We start from the raw sequence: 20,671 nt of genomic DNA on the forward strand, positions 1-20,671 counted from the left end.
TGTCTGCAATTGGCCAGCAGGATACTGGTCCAAATAAATGAATATTTGACTGAGAATGGCAGGGGAGGGTGTTAAGTGACATAAAGAAACTGACTTAGTAGAATCAGTACTGTATTTAAAATATTGTTTAAAAATATAAAGGTTTTTTACTTCTACTTTCTTCCCCACATATATATTCAAAGCTACTATTATTTACTTTATGTGAATAAATATTTGAGAGCAGGTTTTAATAACTAAGAGGAAAATGAGCATCTTGATGGAACAAGGAGACTACATGTGAAAATATTTGAATTTACTTTAACATATTGTAACAATGTTATACACATATGTTAACTTTATGTACATCCTGGACTTTGGGAGAGAGGTAAATTACTAAATATTTTAAGTACTCTGATGAGATATACATACTTCAAGGATAGTTTGTTGATATCTGAAAAGCTCTACTAAAGCTTCTAGAGGTGGCTTCTAAGTTTCAGCAGTTCATATGGAAGTCTTCATCAGAGGGGACCTTAATTACATAAAGGATATCTGAAATAATTTTCAACTGGAAAATGGTGTGTAAGTTAGAAATGTTGTACCAGAGCCTCCCTCACACAAACTATGTGAATCCTGAGATCAAGAACTTCAATTTAGTCCTGACCTGTGTGGCTTAGTTGGCTGAGCAACATCCTACAAAGCAAAAGGTCACCTATGTGAGGGGATAGTGTGGATGTGGGAGTGGGATGAGGGTTTTATATTTCTTTGTAGAAGGCTTATCCTTAACTTTATTGACATGTCTCAAATCTCCTTCCCTTGAAGAATAAGCTGGGAAAAGATAACTGTTAATCAAGTCCTTTTCTTTGCTCAGGGACAGAAATCAACTATCTAGTATATTCATAACTAACTTTGAGGGAAAAAATGGGTTCAGCTTATTAGCTCAGGTCCCAGTGTATCACCTGGTCTTGGAAGCTGTCTTTGTTTGCTTACCCTGCAGGAGAAAATTCAGTTCCCAAGGTGAGCTGGGTCCCAGGGCAGCTTTCTAAAAAATTTTTGGCTGATAAGATTTTTAAAAAAATAGCTTTCTCATTTCATCAATCTATTAAAGTTGTTGAAAAACAGGAGAAATTTTGTTAAAGGTTACTATGTCAAGGGAGAATAGGAAGAGAAGAAAAAAGATGAGAAAAAGGTGGGGGAGGGAGGAGGAAGAGCAGGGAGTCTTAAGGAAGACAGGAATTTAATAATATTCCATCTCCATTCCCCTTAGTCCTGAAAAAAGTCCCATCTACTGGGCTCCTTTAACTGTCCTGGAAGCTACCCTATGCACTCTATAGAGAGATTCTAGCCATGATTAAGTTCACAGGTGAAAGTCATATTTATATTTTTCAATGCCTTATCTGTGTTTTCTTGAGACCCTTCTCTCTGAGTGACAAGAAAATTTTCCATTTTTAATTGTTTAGTTCTTGTCTTAATTCTCTATGGCTGCTGCAATGAAAAACCACAAACTTGGTAGGTTAAAGCAACAGAAATGAATTGTCACACATTTCCTGAGGCCATAAGTGTGAAATCAAGTTGTTGGTGGGACCATCCTTCCTTTGAGTCTCCTGGTAGCTCCAGGCTCTCCTTGGCTTGTGGCCCCATAACTCCAATCTTTGTTTTCTTCGTCATCAGCATTCCCCTGTGTGTGTTTCTCTCTGAGTCCCTTCTGTTCTCACCAGGACAGGAGTCATATTGGAGTAAGGCCCACTCTAAAGACCTTACCTTAACTCAAATACATCTGCCTAGATTCCCCTCCCCAAACCCCAGATAAAGTCACATGCACAAGTACTAGGGATTAGAACTTGCACATACCATTTTTGGGGGACACAATTCAACCAATATTAGTTCTCCAGATATGGAAATCTGAAAAGCACAGTGTAAGGCAAGAAGGCAACAGCTGCCTAGGGTACTTAATTTGTCTGACATCAAATTTCTAACCTAAAATAATAATTGTAATACTACCTATAATACTTTTATTACTATTTAGTATTATTTTGTTTTGCTCTTTCCAAGAAAACTGTTATTTCATTTGATTCCTTTGAATAACCTATAAACTTTTTCACAAATGAGGGAAACCAGTATGATTACATCTCTTATAATGTGAGATCCCATCTGCCTCACTATCAGTCATCTCCCTTAGGGACTGATGTCTTTCCCATGAGTTGTCAGATTCCATGTAGTTAATAGAGTTGAAAGGAAGGGACAAACCCAACTTTTACATCAAAGAGTAGAGAATACCGAAGACTTCAGTCAAGGCTCTTTTTCTTCTCACTGCCACATGGTGTCACTCTTGAAAACCGATGCTACTTTGGTGATGCTGATAACCTCTCAGGACTGTGTAGATCTTTGTACAGAGTGTCTCATTCTCTTAGACCATCTTAGTTTAGAGGACTCTTCAGTTGGGATCCCAGGTTTGCAGCACTTAGCTCTCATTTTCAAACCCTACACTGTCACTCTCAGGTGGCTTTCTGGCCTGTTAGGCTGTTGAGCCCAACAAGACATCCACCTAGAACATCTGCTCCCTCTTCCCTCAATGGGGATTCCTACTAAGGGCTTCCAAGTGCCCAGAGGTGCTTCAAAACATACTGTATGCTTTGCTCAGGCTTCACAGCTCATCTTGTCTCCCAGGTTAAGGTTGCTTGGACTTGCTTCCTGCTACTAATGCAAGGAAGGTTATGGAGAATATGTAATAAGGGGGCCTGATAATCCAGGCTTGGAATGAAAAGATGGAGACCCAGGCCTCTGTTGCGGTCCTCCATCAGGGCCAATGCTCACAGGGCAGCAACGCCTCCTTGCTTTCAGTTCACTCACCGATGTTATCCTCACATCACTGCTGGCCCTGAGGACACTGTGGCAGGAATGGTACAACAGTTCTCCACTGTTAGTGCCTTGAATCTCATTTTCATTCTCTCAAGGAATCTCTCTTTCTCAGTCCTTCCAGCATTTCCATTTTAAATCTCAGAGAACCATCACCCTTTCCATGCTAGACAGTTATTTTCTGTAATTGCTGGGTACAAAGGGTGTCATTCCATGCCAATGTGGTAGACTAAAGGGCAAGTTGTCCTGTCCCTGCCCTTCTGAACACAACTATCTATAGAGAGACATGTGTTCACAGAGTGGGGGTAGCTGCTCTTGGTAAATTCAAGATGGCTACCTTACATATCCCATTAGAAAGTGAGGGAGAAGAAAAATCTTAATCTTTGGCAGGGTCTGTACTATAAAGATAATAATGTTACCTTACACAGCAAACTGTATAAAGCCAATTTGGCCATTTACAACTGTTAAGTTTGGGAAATTAGAAGTGAATGGAGTACATATACACAATGGAATTCTATACAACAGAAAGAAAGAAGGAACTCCTACCCTTTGCAACAGCATGGATGGAACTGGAGAGCATTATGCTAAGTGAAGTAAGCCAGGTGGTAAAAAATAAATACCATGTGATCTCACCTATAAACTGGAACCTAATGAATAAAACAAACAAATGAGCAAAATAGAACCAGAGACATGGAAATAAGGAACAAACTGACAGTGACCAGAGAGGGAGAGAAGGGGATACTGGGAGAAAGAAGGGGAAGGGTCTAGTCAAGGAACATGTATGAAGGGCCCATGGACATGGACAATGGGGTGGGGATTCACTGTGGGAGCAGGGAGGAGGGGTAGGCAAGGCAGGTGAGAGCAATGTGGGAAAAACTGGGACAACTGTAATTGAACAACAATAAAAAAATTTAAAAAAGAAGTGGATGGAGTTATGTGTCTCCTCCCCCACAACCTCAGTACTAGACAGTGGGAAGGAATCTTATACTGTATCTTGTCTTTTATGCAAATATGTGTTAGCAAGCAGATACACACAAAAAACTCATACAGCCTATTATGTAAGTTTGGTGAAGCCTAAGTTTTTGTCCTTTTAGGAACTCAGAAAGCCTGCCAAAAAAGAAGGAAATTCTGTCATTTGCAAATATACTGGTGTTCTTGCCACCACCTCCAGAGATTGTGATTCAATAAGGCTCAACCCTTCAACAGCTGCGTTACTAGTAGCAACAGAGACGATACATCCCACAAATCTGAAAATATTTAGTATCTGGACCTTCACAAAAATATGTTGACTCCTAGAGCAGTGTTTCTCAAACTTTTTGTGTTGAAGAGCCCATTTTTCCTTCATTTTGTTTCTAATTTCCAGTCATTAGTGGACCAATATTTCTATTTAAATATAATAAAATGAACTATTATAAAACAAAAAGACAAAATATAAGGTTTGATTTTTTTTAAATATTAGGGTCCACAGACATAAACTTACTCTGTTAAATTGCTGAAAATGCCTGTTAAGTGCTTACTCTCAATCTCTGTACCTAGCATAAGCTGATACCTATTTGCAAATCAGCACTGGCCTCTGAGGATGCTACCCTGGGTGGCTCTGCAGTCCAAGCAACCCAGCCAGCTCCTTGTATTTTCTCAGCAGTCCTGACTTTGGACAGCCTGTTTAGTCACATGACAGTGAAACCTAGGGATTATAAATGTTTTCTAAGTATAGGATGCCATCACTCCTTGGTAAGATATTTCTTTTAAGAACTTCAGCTGATGTTTTATTTACCGCTCTCATCACAGCTGCTAGTTTCCATTTGCCTTGTGATTTCAGAAATGTACATACTCAGCCGCCACTGCTTTGCATTAAGTGGTGCTCACCAACTCACTCCTGAACTTTCAGTTTATTTATAGTATGTGTGTTCACATTGCTGATAGAACAGAATCCCCAAAAGATATAACTCAGTCTACAGAGAGAACTCACAAAATTTTGTTTTCTAATTGACATGTGGAGCAAATAAATGTCAGATTCCAGAAAAGACAAATATACAAGAACACACTTCCCAGACTCCTGCTATAAAAATTACCTGCAACCTGGGAAAATGAAAAGCTTCCATCTCCTCTTTCTTGGGTTGTGTCATGTTGCTAGGCAAGAAGTTCTCAATAGCTTTTGGCCCAGATCCGCAGCCAGGCTTTTAGGAGTCAGGTTTGTCTCGTGAGGTCTCCAACAGTTCTCAGCTTTGACTCCTGTGTTTTCCACCTTCTGTTCAGTTGCTCTGTGGAGATTGCCTGCTTCTGGGATCCTGGCAAGATCTCTAACCTCCAGCCTAATGGAACTATGTATCTTATGAATCACAGGTGGGAAAAAACTTAACCTGACATCTGCCCCTGTGTTTGCAGCCTGGAAACCCTGCAGGCCATCATGCTGCATTGCAGGCTGACCTGATGCTTTCCTCCAAAGCTGTTGCAATCTTCAATGTGCCCATGAAGCAGACAGTGGCACCCCTGCCAGCAGGCACCTGTTCTCTACTTTTAACTCCTCAAGGACATGAATAGAGTTGTCCATCATCTTAGAAAATAAGTTCCTGCAGCACAAAAGGGAATATTTTTGCATTATCTGTAAAGCACACACCACCAGGTAGGCACATAAATAAAAGTTAAATATTAATGTGTCACTTTTTAACACATGAAAGAGCAGAATATGATCAGCTGCCAGGTAAAGTTGCCATAATTATAGTCAGTGAATTTCAGTGTGTTCCATTTTTCACTGTATGTAGGAACAAGAAAAATGGTTCAGGGCCTTCCCCAGGAACATCATTCATTTGAGCATGAATTGGCCCACATGAGAAATCCAGATGGCAAAGAGAATGGAAATCACATAATATTCCTGATGAAGGTAAAGGTAGGAACAAGATAAAAGAAATTATGCTCATTATTCCAGTAAAATGCAACCATTCATTCAGGCCTCACACTATGCCAGGACTTTATTTTTAATCCCGACATTGGTTAAGTAGCTAGGTAAGTGAAAACATTCTCACTTCAGAGACAAGGAGGTAGAGTTTCAATGAAATGTATCATAGCTAGAGTTTTTAAATGGTGAGACTGGATTTGAATCTGAATCTTTTATTTATTTGTTTGTTTGCTTGTTCATTTGTTTATATTATTGTTCAAATATAGTTGTCTCCATTTTCACCCCACCACACACCCCTCTGGTCCACCCATCCCCACCTCCCACCCTCTAACCTACTGTTTTGGCTTTGTCCATGTATCCCTTATATGTGTTTTTTGACAACCCTTCCCCTATTTCCCCCCATTATTTCTCTTCCCCCGCCCCTCTGGTTACTGTCAGTTTGCTCTTTATTTCAATGTCTCTGGTTCTATTTTGCTTGCTTGTTTGTTTGTTTGTTTTGATTAGGTTCCATTTATAGGTGAGATCATATGGTATTTGTCTTTCATCACCTCACTTGCTTCACTTAGTATAATGCTCTCCAAATCCATTCATGCTGTCGCAAAGGGTAGGAGCTCCTTTCTATCTGCTGTGTAGTATTCCACTGTATAAATGCACTACAGTTTTTTTATCCACTCATTTACTGGTGGGCACTTAGGTTGCTTCCAGCACTTGGCTATTATAAATTGTGCTGCTATGAACATTGGGGTGCATAGGTTCTTTTGAATTGGTGTTTCAGGATTCTTACAGTGTAATCCTAGGAGTAATTGCTGGGTCAAAAGACAGTTCCATTTTTAGTTTTCTGAGGAAATTCCATACTTTTTTCCACAGTGGCTGCACCAGTCTACATTTCTACACATCCTCACCAGCCCTTGTTGTTTGTTGATTTGGTTATGATGGGTTTTCTGACCAGTGTGAAGTGGTATCCCATTGTGGTTTTAATCTGCATCTCTCTGATGGCTAATGATGCTGAATCTATTTTGGTTTGTTCCTCCTACTAATTACAATGCCTTTATCATTGTCTCCTTGAATGGATAGGGAAAATTGTAGGGTCCTAGAAATGTAGTTGGAGTTTAAAAATGAGCAATAAAACTTCTCAATCATCAATATTTGAGACAAGGATAAAGAACAACAGTAGTGGCCCAGGAATCCTCAGATTTTCAACAGCAAGCATAAAATGGAGATGGGTGGTAGAGGAGGGATGGGAGTGAATACATCCAAGGAATTTGAAACTTTCTTTGAAGCTTTTTCTGTTCTGTTTCTCAGGATTTCATCAGGCATTTTAAGTGTTAAATATACTAAAATGATTGCTTTTGAGAGTAAGTAATTTAGTACATGGTGTTTTTTTTCCAGTGATGTTGGACTTGCACATCTAAGGGTAAACATCTCGAACTAAATTATTCAGTGAGGATTTAGTATTCATCTATTGCTTCTGAATACTAATGAGAGAGTGAGGGCATGTTTTATCATTTCTATTACAACAGAAGGGAAAGTTGTTGGCAGACTCACTGAGAAATGTCTTTCATGGGTCACTAACCATTGAGTATTTTTAACTATCAAATGAGAAGCAAATGTTTCTCTAGTATCCATTATGTACAACCACCCCTAGGGATGTGTGTGCCTGTGTGTCTGGGTATCTCTCTAGTGTGTTTGCAGTATGTGTGTGTGTACGGCAGTGGGTGAATCTGGGGATTGGGAGCATGGGAATTCAAACAGGAGAATGACCTGTGACCAAATAACTAATATTTAGCTGAAGAAATGACACGTATACTTAAACAAACAAACAATCCATCAAGGTGATGAAGAATTAATTGTTTTTCAGAAGTGACAGGATATTGACCACCCATTGTCCCCTGCACCTCTTTTTCTCCCTTTATATGGCTTCTTCACATCAAAATTTAAACTTTTTGAAGTCGCTTCATTTAAAAAAGAACAACTGTTTTTCAACATTATGGTAACTATTTAGCTGACACATTATGCCTCCCTTGTCCTCTACAGTTAAACTTCTCAAAACAGTGTCTACCTCAATATTTCCAGTCATTGAATCTGGAATTATTGATGGACATTTATACATTTATTCTCAAAGCATCACTGCCATTACTATGTGTGACTTTCCAATCTCTGAATCCTGACACCTCCCATGAACGGCCAGGTCTGTTTTCAACCCAAATGCCTTCACAAGAAACTCCCAAGAGTATTTTTTAAACTTAGCATAGCTAAAGCTGACATATCTGCTGCTTCACCAGGGATCCATCATCCCTTTCTTTGTAATTGCATCATTATTATTTCAGGTATATTAGGCCAGAGAATTGGGGTTATCTTCATTTCCTTCTCCTTTATCTTCACATTCAATTAGGTAAGGATCCTGCAAAGTTATGAGCTGCTACCATCTCTCCATCCTCATTATAGCCATGAGCAGATTTTTCTTGCCCTCACTATTTTGCACCTAGATATGACCAGTCTTGACACATGGCCCAACCTTTAAAGGTTTAGCCCTTCTCTATCCCATGATTCAGTGTCAAACGCTTGATGTTTATTCCCTGCACATGCAGTGTACACTTATGTGCCAAAGTCTTCACTTTCACTTTTTCTTTTGCCTGAAAAGTTCTTCCTGAAGCAAAATGCTACTAATCTGTGTTTTTCTTTATTCTAGCAGTATAATGGATTCTTGTCTGTTTCCTTGAACATTGTGATCTATGTTTCTCTTAAATCATCTTTTCTACTCTGTTCTATATTAGACTTGCTTATTAATATACCTATCTCTGCCAAAAAATTCTAAGTGGCTTAAGGAAAATGATGGTACTTTTTATGTTTGAATCTCTCAAAGAGTCTTGGAAGGTACCTGACTTACAGCGGGTATTCAAAAAGCATTGATTAGTTATACTTTTAACACCACTTTTTTAAAAACTAAAGACAATAGGAAATACAGTTTCTCATTGTAAAGTAGATTATTATTTGGCAAAAGTAAACCATTCTAATAATGATCATAAAAATAGAATTATTTGCATTGACAATTATTTTGTCTTAAAACATAAAAAATTATCTTATAAGCCCTGGCTGGTGTGGCTCAGTGGATTGAGCACTGGCCTGCAAACCAAAGGGTCACTGGTTTGATTCCCAGTCAGGGAACATGCCTGGGTTGTAGGCCAGGTCCCCAGTAGGGGCCACGTGAGAGTCAACCACACATGGATGTTTCCCTCCCTGTCTCTCTCCCTCCCTTCCCCTTTCTAAAAATAAAATAAAATCTTTTAAAAAATTATCCTATGAAAGACATAACATTTTATGTAAAAGTTACTTGTCTTCAGTAATCATAATGGCTGACATTTACAAAATGCCATGCATATAAAATAAATTATCTGATATTCAAAACCACCCCATTTAACAGATAAGGACACTAAAACGTGGAAAAATTAATAATTTCCCTAAATATTAATTACTTAATAATGTATTAAAGATAATAAGCAGCCACACATAGTATACATTAAAAAGGAATAATATTGAGATGTAGAAAAATCACATCATATTTTTTCCATTAAATTTATTAAAGTAATTGATGACACTGTGGTAAGAAACCTACCATTGATTTCTGTTGCCAATGCACTCTAAGGATTCTTTCTCTTTTAAAAATTAAGACGTCTAAATCATATGCTACACTAAACATGTATTTAAGGACTACTGAACAGCCCAAGGCAAAGTAAAAATAAATTTGAAAATGTTACAAAACATTATGATAATACATTTGCTAAAGGAAATGTTTGATCCTGAATATAATTTTCTACTCTTTGATGAATTTCATGGAGGTCAAAACATCATGTGTTATGGGTATTTATTTGCATTTCTGCCACATCTCCTTCAGAATCAACTGCGACTGCTAGGAAAAAATGACCCCAAGCATTAATGGTAAAATGAGAATAATGTTAAATGATGCCTTGTCTTATAAAAGCAATGCTCACCATAACCCATCTATTATTCTACAGAAGTTCTACATTTGACTCAAAGCAAACATTTGTAGAACATTAGGCATGGCATTTTTCAAAGGCAGCCCAGGGAACTTAAACCTTTCCACCAGGCAATGATGACAGCATGAATTGTGTTCCTGATTTTCAGCCAAGGGAGTTGAAATAAAGAGAGTAGCTTTATCCATTCCTGAAATGCTATGATTTTAATGTAATTTAATGTTTAAGCCCTGGGAGAGACATGAGAGATAAAACTACATACACTTGCATGGGACTGTGATCCCTGACATAATGACTCCCATCCCGTGTGAACCCCATGCAGCCTGTCACCTCCCAAGGTCCTGACTCAGTTAAACAGACAACCTAACACAATCATAGCATAACTATGACGAAATCCTCATTTACTTTCAGCCTTCCCCTTTTTGCAAATTCCATCCTTTTCCCCATTGCTCATGATCCCACCAACAAAAAAGTAGTTCCTTGTCTGAAAGGATAATATTTTTCTACAATGGAAATGGCTAAAATTTACTAAAATGTGGTAACTAGAAGTATTTACATAGGCTTCACTTTAAGTTTTTATTGCACATCATAGTAAATAAAATAACATACAACAAACATTAAGCATTTTGTGTGTGTAGCGCTGCCTCCTTGAGCAGGTGTCCAAGGACATTTAGGAACCAGCCCACCAAAATAATGCTGAAAACAAGGTTCCTTATGACCTTGATTAAATTTAATTTTAAATCCTAGATCTAGATATTATCCCTCTCTATCTATACTACTCAGAGACCTAACATTTCCCTTAATAATCAGCAGGCTTCAAAGCAGCAGAATTCTGTAGCAGGGACTTGACTAGTGATCACAAAGGCCATTCCTCTGGCAGGCTAAAGATATCATCTTGATCTAAGTTATGGTTTAGTTCCTGAGCCCTGAGGTGGAAAGACTCTCTAGCTACTTTCTTGTAAGACCAGAATATGCCACTGGAAAAGACATCAGAACTGTCCTCAACACCCAATGAAATGATTTATTACCTTTACCTAATTTCCAGCCAATCAGCTCCCAGCAAGACCCTGAACCCCTAGGACCCATGGTGACTTGGGAGTTTGCCCAATATAATCTGTTACCTACACACCATCAGAGAGGGTTCAGTCTTTTGAGCACTAGCTTCTCATTTTCCTGGATGGCTCCATTCATCAATAAAATAGCCAATGTTTCTCTACTGCAGTTCTCAGGGTTTGATGTCTGGCTCTGCTAGAGATGGGTGGATGAACTATCTGTTCTGTAACACTTATTATATTTGAACTGTGCTGTATCATTTATCAAATTCTTTCACACGTGTTTACTTTTCGCTTCACAAGTAACCGTATGAGAAAGAAGGCAACATTACCATCACCTTATTTTAAACAGATGCAGATACTGAGGCTTAATTCATTGTTTCCTTAGGTCTCAGACAGCTCTGAAGTCTAAGATGTAGGAATGGAACTCACATCTTCTGAGGCAAGATTCAAGGGTCATTACATGTTGTACAAGTAAGCATGAACTCTAGAGAGAGCAGGATGTGTTTATCAGAATACCAAGCTCAGGACGTGGGAGCATAAAGAAACAGAGCAGAGCTGAGACAAGGTCTAGTTAGGGCTGGGTGGTCATATTATTTTTAACCTATTTTGAAAATGGAAGTACTATTGTGATATTGTGATTTGTAATAAGAAATAGACATTTGGTCTTTCTCCCATTTCTGTCACAGATCGCCTAAAACCCCTGGAATTTCCTAGGGAATGAAAGCCATGAAAATGTCTTTTGTTATGCTGATGAGGAGACTTTTGGAAAGTACCTAAGGATGAGGACTGGTTGCCAGTGGAGCCAACCATATAATTAGAAGGCTGGGATTTTCAGTCTCACTCCCAATCTCCAGAGATTGTTTTATTATTTAACATTTATTAAATGTTTTATTTATTTTTATTTTTAGAGAGAGGGGAAAGGAAGGAGAAAGAGAAGGAGAGAAATATCGATAGGTTGTCACACACCCCCAACCAGGAACTGAACCTGAAACACAGGCATGTGCCCTTTGAGGGATGATAAATAACCAACTTAGCCATACCAACCAGGGCCTCATCTGATGGTTATTGAGATATATTTTTGTATCCTCTCACATTTATCTATCATCCCATGCCATAAAGCCAAGTGAGCATGTCAGTATAGAGGTGGATGTATATGATTATATATATATATATATATATATATGTATATGTGTATGTGTATATATACACACATGCACACATATATATGTAAACATATGAGCTGTGTCCAAAAAAAGCTCAGCCATTGTTAATATAATGAGAATGGTTTCCACAGCTAAGGATAGTGGACTAGAATGTGCATGCAAGAACAATGATGTCTTCACTGTACTAGTCAGTGGGGGTGGTAAATGCCATTGAGTGAGCATGTGTTTTGTATGGCTGTTGCATTCAAAGTAACTGAGCAAGTAAAGCAATGAATGTGCATCAAATTTTGTCTTAAGCTCGAACATTTCTCTGCAGATACTATTTGGATGATCCAAAAGGCTTTCGGGGATGATGCAATAAATGCATTGCAAATAAAAGTGTGGCACAAATGCTTCAAAGATGGTCGAGAATCTGTTGAAAGTGATCTATGTTCTGGAAAGCCTGCAACAAGCAGAACACCTGAGAATGTTGTACATGTACAGGCTACAATCAACAAAGAGTGGCAACCCAGGTGACTCAGTCCTCCTACAGCCCAGTTTAGCACCCTGCAACTTTTGACTTTTCCCGAAACTAAAATCACCTTTGAAAGGGAAGAGATTTCAGACTGTCTATGAGATTCAGGAAAATATGATGGGGCAGCTGATGGTAATTGGGAGAACTGTGTGAGGTCCCCAGGTGCCTATTTTGAAGGGGACTGAGGCATTATTGTCCTATGTACAATGCTTCTTGTATTTTGTGTCTTCTTCAATAAATGTCTCTACTTTCCATATTGCAGCACATGTGACAGGAATATTATTTATAATTAATGCTTCCAGATCTTCTAAATGTATCCAAGACCTTTAATATAATGGGCTTCAAGAACAAATCTTTGTCAACTTTGCTAATAGTATGGAAGCAAAATTTAAATAAACAAAAAGAAAGTCAAATTTTACTTCATAAGTCAAGTCACCTCCCAGAAGAGAGGCTTACTGAAAGGGAAAAATGGATCTTATATACTAGTTGTGACTGGCATTGGAGGGCAGTTCTGGGGAAAGATGAGAGATTTCTCAGAAATGCCTCTGGGAGGTCTCATGCCCTCACCCTAAGCTGTTCATCAAAACGTTTCTTCCAACATACACAGAACTCTCCTTATAAAGAGTTCTGACAAATAAGATTTTAAGACAGATATTTAAGAAAAACTGATGCAAACACTAATGAACTTACATTAAAAGGAAAATGGAAATATGATGTTATGATTACTAATTTTATGTGCTTGACTGGGTGTGTCTGTGAGGGTGTTTCCCAAAAAGATTAGCATTGGTAGACTTAGTGAAGATCGCTCTCACCTACCTGGCTGGGCTCCATCCAATCTGTTGAAGACCTAAAAGAACAAAAAGGCATAGAAACGATGAACTTGCTCTCTGCTTCAGATGGATATTCATCTTCTCCTGCCCTTGGACATCAGCATTCATGCACTTGGATTGAATTACACCACCACAACGTTTCTCCAACTCACAATGGGCAGATTGTGGGTCTTCTTAGTCTCCATAATTGCACGATCCAGTTCTTATGATTTCTCTCTCCCTCTCTTTCTCCATACATGCACACACAGATATCTATATCTATCTACATATCAGTGGAGGTTTCTATTGGTTCTGTTTCTCTGGATAAACCTGACTAATACAGGTGGCTTAATATTTATTGATAGTAGCAATAACTCATTGAGTAATTACTATTTATCTGGTAGGTAGTAAACATCTTTTGAGCTCAGTAAAATAAACTCTATTTTACAGATGACGAACTGAGGCCTAGAAAGGTTAACTAACATGCCCAATATTACACAGCTAATAAGAGTGGGAGCTAAGCTTGAATGCAGGTCTATCTGATTCTGGAACTAAGGCTTGTAAGCACAATACTATGCTATCTCTGCTAAATGATTGTGGGTGGTCCAGTCTCCTATACTTGAATCTATCTGACTCTATTCACCTGAATTATATAGTTTTCTGGCAAAATAAATGTTATTAGTCATTTAAACTTCGATTAAATTTTCTTAGTATGGATGAAAAGAAATCTAGGTAATATTTCAAATGTCTATCAAACCACTGAGCTTCCTTTCTTAAAAAGAAATTGGAAACATGAATTATTTTAGTTCCTATTATTTAGAGCCTCTATTCAAACTACACCCCCTCTAACCTACTCTAAAGTACATTACAGATTATAATATTTAGTCATTAGCTAGAAATGTACAGAAATACATAGGTATACATCTAAACTGAGTGCAGTTAAAGATTTGATCATTCAAATGTCTATCCCTGTATGCTTAAAATAATAAAAAATAACCTTTGAAATCATGGCTTCAGATGTATATAAGTAAAAGCTAAGTGAATCACCACTCTTTGTGAATTTTAAAATTAATTCTTTAAGTGGTTCTATTTCTCAAATTATAAAATAAACCTCTAATGCTCTGTGACTATGACAGCAAAATAATAGATTCTATATTCACAACTGACTCATTTTGCCATAGCAGGGGGGTTAAAGTGAAGGAAATCCATCTGAAATGTATTATAATTATCAATCATTGACATTATTGCTAGCTTTCTTATATCTTCACTTTCCTTCTCCTTCAATGATTCTCTAAACAACCCCCAAATATTCTGACTGTAGGTCTAGCATGCAGCATGACAACTTTTTAAAAATAGAAAGTGAGATGATTCCCACAGAGATTACAGCTGCCTTATACTTGGAAAGACAGTGACTCGTTATTTAGAATAATTTTCCCTTATTTTGTGTTTTTTGGTGAATGAAAAAAATGCATTTTTAAATGTAAAAATTATTCAACAAATGTTTAGTGAAATTTTAGTAATATAAATAGAAGAAAAGATATTTTGTTACCTATTGATAATCTATTAATTTTTTGATAAATATCTTTCTGGAGCTTTCTTTTATTAACATGTGATATGACTATATATTCCACATTTATAGTATATTCTATATGTCACTATTTGAATATTCTTTTGGGTTGTTTTCAGTTCTACATATTAACTTTAATATTTAAAATATTTTATCTTTAATCTGTTTTGAGTTCATTAACCATTACTTCTGCTTTTACCACTAGTATTTATATAGAAGTTGTCACATACAATGCTCTACATCCATCCCTTAGTTTGTTTTCTAATCACGTTGCTCCAATCTGAAGATTTAAATAAAAGATTTTTTTTTCTGGTTGTTTTTATCTGCTTGTCTTTTTAATCAATGAGAAATTTAAGCTTAAATATTCTGATATTGTTACTGGACAGGCACCAATCCGGAGTGGGTCCACCTCAGGCCTGCCTGTAGTGTGTGAGTTCTTGACATGTAGTAAAGATTTCACAACACAAGTCCAAGTGATTTCGAGAATATGTTTATTAAGGCTGGGGACAGTTAAACAAAGAAAGGGCTTAGGGTAGACGCAGTGACAGAAGAGAGCCTATGTGGGGCTGCTCTGGTTCCCTAAAAAAGCTATAGGAAAGGAGTGAGTCATGGTGGGGCGGCTGTTAGCTCACCTGGAAGTCAGAGAAAAAGGGGACCCTGGAGACAGGGTTGGAACCAGACAGCTTGGGGGTCTGGCAACTTGTTGCCATGTATATGCATAACACAAAGATTTGTGAGGATGAAAACAGGTTTTTATTAACAGGGCTCCCAATTTGAAAGACTGGGAGCATTCCTGCTCTGAGCCATCTGAGCTGACCTTTCCTGCAAAGCACAGGAAACCACCCACCGGAGGAAGATTGAAGTCCAAATCCATGTCCAGAAGTGCCCTGTTATTGCTTATCTGTAGTGCAAGGTTGTTACTGAAATGTGTCTCCATCTCCGCAGCTCCAGGATCTCTCTCTCAGGTGCCAGAGTCACCAACACCTCTGAGAACACCAGCTCTCACTCGTCTGTGCTCTCTTAGTCTCCATGTGCTGCTCTCAAGGTGAGAGAGTGGAAGCAGTCCAAGACCCACGTGCCCTGCTGCACAGGGTCATATCATCCCAAGGGCTGGTGCCCAGGGAGGCACACATCCCAGTATGGCACTGTGCCTCCAGGAGCTGGCTTCCCACCATGCAAGGCCTAAGCCCCAAGTGGTCCTAGTATCTGCTGCTCCCGCGCATGTTGGGCAAAGCAAGAGCAGCTTTTGCCCACTTTCAGTTTGCCAGTCCTCTCCCAAAATCCCACCTGTACCAGAAGCCAGTGCGAGTGTCCACCTTTTCAACCAATGAAGGCCAGTATCAGCCATATTTGCCTTTGCTCTTCTTCCAGCTACGATGTTATGTAAGGGGGCAGAAGTCTTAACCCGTGCATGCTCTGTATAAGATCCTTTCTGCTGAGTCACCAGCTGCTTATCTGCCTCAGGCAATCTCCCTCCTTTCTCTGTGTCCCTTCCCCTCACAGGGAGGGCAAGCTGCTTCTAATCTTCAATTCCACCTTGGGTTTTCTCCCTGATCCCTGCCTTCTCCAGTGAATTGGCCTGATTACTCTCAGGCGATTTGGCCTGATTACTCGAGGATAAAGGGGCCAGCCTGGGTCCAGCTGCCACTGCTCACTGCTCCCCTGGCTGAGGTCTCCTTGAGACCCTTAGAGTTTAGGAGGAAATAAAAATGTTCATGCCTGAGACGGGGAATAGGTTTGCTCTAGGGTGAGCCCACACTGCGTCTTTGTTCTGAGAGCTTTTTATCTTTTTTTCTGTGGGTGAGAATCTTAGGGGAGGTTTCAGCAGAATATTCATCAGCTTTCCAGGTACATTTTTAATATGCTGATGTGTTAAAATGAGCATAAAGGAGGGTTTGGGGAACATTCTTTGGTCTTTTATACTGTTTTACTTCTATCTTGAGTCTGCTTAACTTTTAATGGGGTTTCTGTTATTTGTTTACTTGACTTCATCTGTCCTTGGATATAGCCGGCACAAATGACATTAACTGGGTCTCTGCTCTTTACTTTCCAAACCAGGGAGATTTAAAGCAATGTATTCTTTGGTTAGGGAGGAGAGGTATAAATCATTCTCTTTCAAGTGTCCTTGGCTAGGGGAGATAATTTCTTGCAATTCACCAGCTGGCTATAAGTTACTTAAACTATCTGGCCTAGTTTTATTTCCTTGTCTCCTTTTGCTAGGAATTTCCACTTGCCTAGGAATTTTCCTAGCTTCTTACTATCCTGCCTCAGTATGAGTGTGGACTTGTCAATTTCTCCTGTACTCTAGTCCATTATTTGTTTTCTGTATTTTGAGGCAATGTATTTAGATGACTACAAATATTAAATCTTATTGAAATTAAACTTCAATCCAGTCATTATTAACTCACCCTTTTTATCTCTGCTAATGCTTTCTGTTTTTCATTCTATTTCATCTGATTTATATAGATAAATCAGCTGTGTTTTGTTTAGTGTTTGCTCAGGTGTCTTTCACATTTCTTTCACTTCAATGACTCTCTAGCCTGATGCTTTATATGTTTCTCTTCTAAATAACACTGTTAACTTGAATTATATGAAATTACAATTCCTGTCATCAAGACCTGTCAACTATTATGATTTTACCTGCTATTTATATATTATTTACTATAAAATTGGAAAATAGTTTTTTTTTAACTGGAGCATCATCCCATTTTATATGATTTAATTTATTTTATAACACTTTTTATATTTTTGCCTCACTTTTATTTTTTTCATTTTAAATAAATTTTCAGTATTTAAAATTTCTTCTCTCTCTTTTTGGAAGTTAAAAATTTAATTCATGTTCTTTTAGTTCATAGTCTGGAAATTTGTATATGCATTTCTAGCTTACAAAGTTTAATGTCAATCAGTACTTTTACCCTACCTCTCTATTCTGTTACAATGATCTATGTGTCTGTTTTTACACTAGTACTATGCTGTTTTGATTACTATGGACTTATAGTATGTTTTCATATCAGGTAGTGTGATACTACCAACTTTGGTTTTCTTTTTCAAGACTGCTGTGATTATGCAGGATCTTTTTTGGTTCAATATTAATTTTAGGATTATTTGTTTTAGTTCTGTGAAATATATGGGAATTGCACTAAATCTATAGATTACTTTGGGTAGTATGAGCATTTTAATGATGTTGATTCTTCCTATCCATGAGGATAATACATACTTCTATTTATTTGTATCTTCTTTAATTTCTTTCTTCAGTGTTTTATAAATTTCTGAGTACAAGTCTTCTGTCTTGTTGGTTAAATTTATTTGTAGGTATTTTGGGTTTTGCTGATTTAATTGTAAATGGAATTGTTTTCTTAGTTTCCCTTTCTTGTTCATCACTAGTGTACAAAAGCATAACTGATTTCTGGATATTTATTATTATCTCACTACTTTACTGAATTTATTTATTAATTCTAGTAGTTTTTTTGTGGAATCTTTAGGGTTTTTACACACAGTATCTTGTCATCTGCAAATAATGATAATTTTACTTCTTCTATTCCAATTTGGATGCCATTTATGTCTTCTTCTTTGATTCCTGTGGCTAAGGTTTCCAGTACTCTATTAAATAAGGGTAGTGAAAGTGGACATCCCAGTCTCGTTCCTGATTTTAAGTGTAATGCTTGTAGCATTTGCCCATTGAGTATGATGACAGCTGTGGGTTTGTTAAATTGAAGAATGTTTGCTTTAGTCCTACTTTGCTAGAAATTTTCATCATAAATGAGTGCTGGATTTTGTCAAGTACTTTTCCTGCATGTATTGACATGATCACAGATGTTATTTTTCATTTTGTTTACGTGTTGTATCACATTTATTAATTCATGAATATTAAACTGAACTTGCATGCCCAGAATAAGTTCAACTTGATCATTGTGTATGATCTTTTTAATGCACCGTTGAATACTTTGCTAGTATTTTGTTGAGGATTTTTGCATCTATGTTTATTAGAATTGGTGGCCTGTAATTTTCTTTCTTTGTAATGCCTTTATCTGGTTTTGAAATGAGAAGAATGCTGACCTCATTAAATGAGCTTGGAAGCCTTTCTTCCTCTTGAACTTAATTTTATATGTGAAGAAAAAAAAGAAAATATCAAAAGAATTCACTGAAGGACACTAGAAAGAGTTACTTATACTTTCTCTAGTCTAGTCTTTCTCATTCCACACAAAGAAGAATATTTTCATGGTTGCTAGATATTTCTAATATATCACATTAAGAGTTACAGTAACTTGCATTTATATAACACTTTATAGTATAGAAAGAACTAGCACTTGGCAACAAATAGATATTGAATGAATATTTGTTGAACATAAGCTGTATACATGATATCTTTATCTCACTGTCTTCATGTTGTAGCCATGTATATATCTTTTTAGAAATGAGCTAATGTATATCAGAGCTGAGAATTTAAATTATTGTATTTCAAAGTGCTCTCTCTCTCTGCTTTTGTATAAAACAACATATATAAATCACATTTTCACCTTAAAATATTGATAATATGAACTTGTAAAGATTGCATTTATCATTCATTGCAGTCATAGTCATGATAAAATACACATGGCACATTTCTATGAGGTTAATTAGAAGAGTTTAATTTAAAAAACACAACAATGTCTAAGGATGTGAACAGAATGAAAAGAAGCTAACATGTGATGATTAATGATCTAGGAAGCTAGCCACAGTGGGTGTGAAACTATTGCACCTCTTCCCTGAAGGGCAAAAAGAAAAAGTGATGTTTCCATCCTTCCAGCCAGGAGAAAAAATTATTTTGAATTTGAGGTTACTGCAAAGGATAAAGACTGCATATAACATTCTTTTTGGCAACAGGATTAGGGATCTGCCATCTGTGCCTTTTTGGTTAAAAGAAATAGTTTAATTGGAGAGACATAGCAGCACTGAGGCTCTGTTGGAGTAGTCTGTGCTCCTATGATTTACCCAGCTAGGAGTTTATCCATGCTTGAGTTGTCTTACTCTTATCGTGAACAGGAGGACCACTGCAACAAGAGTGGGAACCTGAGTGGAACTCTTTAAAAATTCATGCTTTCATATCAGCTAAGAGAGCCAACCTTGGAATGCAGGTGTACACATTTGGCTGTTCTATTTTTCTCTTGCCCAGCCCCAAGGTAGAAGAAGAAAGGTAAACCCAGAAAGGGAGGGAACAGGATTAGAAAAGGAGAAGAAACAAAAGAACGGGACCCACATACATATCTCCACTGTGCAACTTTCTTAGGACATTAAGCAAGCACAAGACAAAAAGACAGGCACGGTGCTTCTTTGGCAAATAGCTTAACTTTGATCACTCTAGAATGGAATCAACTTTTTAATATTAGGGAATGGATGGAAAGTTACAAAAACTAAGAAAAATTTAAGAGTACTGGAAAGAGTGATTTAACAGAGTAGAATTGAAAATAGCAATTGGAGCAAATAGCAAACAGCAAAGTAAAATCACCAGCCTAAATTTTGATGCTGACTTAGTATGTACAGAATGAGGAAAAGTAGGTTTACAGTAGTTCATATGAAAAATAATGCAATAATTAATGGATAGTAATACAAGAATAAGCATTGTGTTTTGCATACTCCCACCTGTAAACCTACTTTTGCCCCACCTTCTATTTTGGGATGATTGTTTTGTGGATGGGTAAAAATTTCAATTGTGAAGAATACTCATTCAAGATTGTTAACAAAAACACATTCATGAATGTTGTATTCCAATTTTAGTAACCCTCTATTTAAAGAGTTTATGGAAAGACACAAATTTTAAATTTTTGTTATTCTTAGCATTGCAAAGTGTGAACTGCAAATAACTT

Source organism: Phyllostomus discolor, chromosome 10 (assembly GCF_004126475.2).
Source record: "Phyllostomus discolor isolate MPI-MPIP mPhyDis1 chromosome 10, mPhyDis1.pri.v3, whole genome shotgun sequence".
Lineage (NCBI taxonomy): Eukaryota > Metazoa > Chordata > Mammalia > Chiroptera > Phyllostomidae > Phyllostomus > Phyllostomus discolor.